Raw genomic sequence first — 985 nt, 5'->3', positions numbered from 1 at the left:
TATATATATATATATATATATTGCAAGCAAACATACATGCGTACATATGTGCCTGTGCGTACAATTAGACGGTCACACACTTGTACGTACTTACGTGTACTCATGTACGTCTTTTGTAGGCGCTTATGTATATATATATATGAATACGTATATATAAGAACTTGTACATATACATTAGTATGTCCATACAAGCATTTATATGTATATATACTTTTTATTTACATAATTATCTATAAATATATTGTTTGTTTGTGCGTGTGTCGCGCTTGCGCATCTTTGTATGTATATTTATATACTTTTTCGATTAAAGTAATATCTATTTTCAATTTTCTTTTTCCTGAATGATTTTATTTGCGCAAGGTTATAAATGTCAACTTAAAAGTTTTGCGAATCGAGATTCACGAAAACATAGATTAAAGAGATCTGGTTTATATATTTGTTTATATGAAAACATCCGCACCTCCACCTACCTCTGTGTGAGCACATATACACAGGCACAAGTGTATATGCATATATACATATATATATTGTTCACATATTTGTAGATACATATACATATACCTATATACATATATATGTTTATATGTATGTATATATCCATCCATATATATATATACATATACAAACACGCAAATACATGCGCACTCACATAGACACACAAAATGTGCTTGAAACTCAAGAGTATCAACGAATTTGAATCGAACTGTTTTGATCCATACAGGCATATGTATGTATGTATGTATGTACGTATATATATATATATATATACATATATATGTATATATATATATATATATATATTCCCGCCCACGCTGCCGCACTTGCCCTTACCTCTCCAACACCACCCTCCTCACCAGCACCCATCACCGACCCTATCGCATCACCGACTCCTTCACCTGCACGTCTACCAACATCATATATTGCCTCTCCTGCTCTCTCTGCCAATCCCTGTACATCGGATAAACGGGGCGCCGCCTGGCCGACC

The 985-nt window shown here is 33.9% G+C and overlaps 1 protein-coding gene across 2 annotated transcripts in view; it reads left to right on the top strand.

Annotated features, from left to right (window-relative positions):
• The window catches only part of LOC106880606 (glutamate receptor ionotropic, NMDA 3A), an 847,266-nt gene that overhangs the window by 166,750 nt on the left and 679,531 nt on the right, over positions 1-985 (top strand). The window lies entirely within an intron of this gene.

Source organism: Octopus bimaculoides, chromosome 13 (genome assembly GCF_001194135.2).
Source record: "Octopus bimaculoides isolate UCB-OBI-ISO-001 chromosome 13, ASM119413v2, whole genome shotgun sequence".
NCBI lineage: Eukaryota > Metazoa > Mollusca > Cephalopoda > Octopoda > Octopodidae > Octopus > Octopus bimaculoides.
This window is presented reverse-complemented; position numbering and strand designations above follow the sequence as displayed.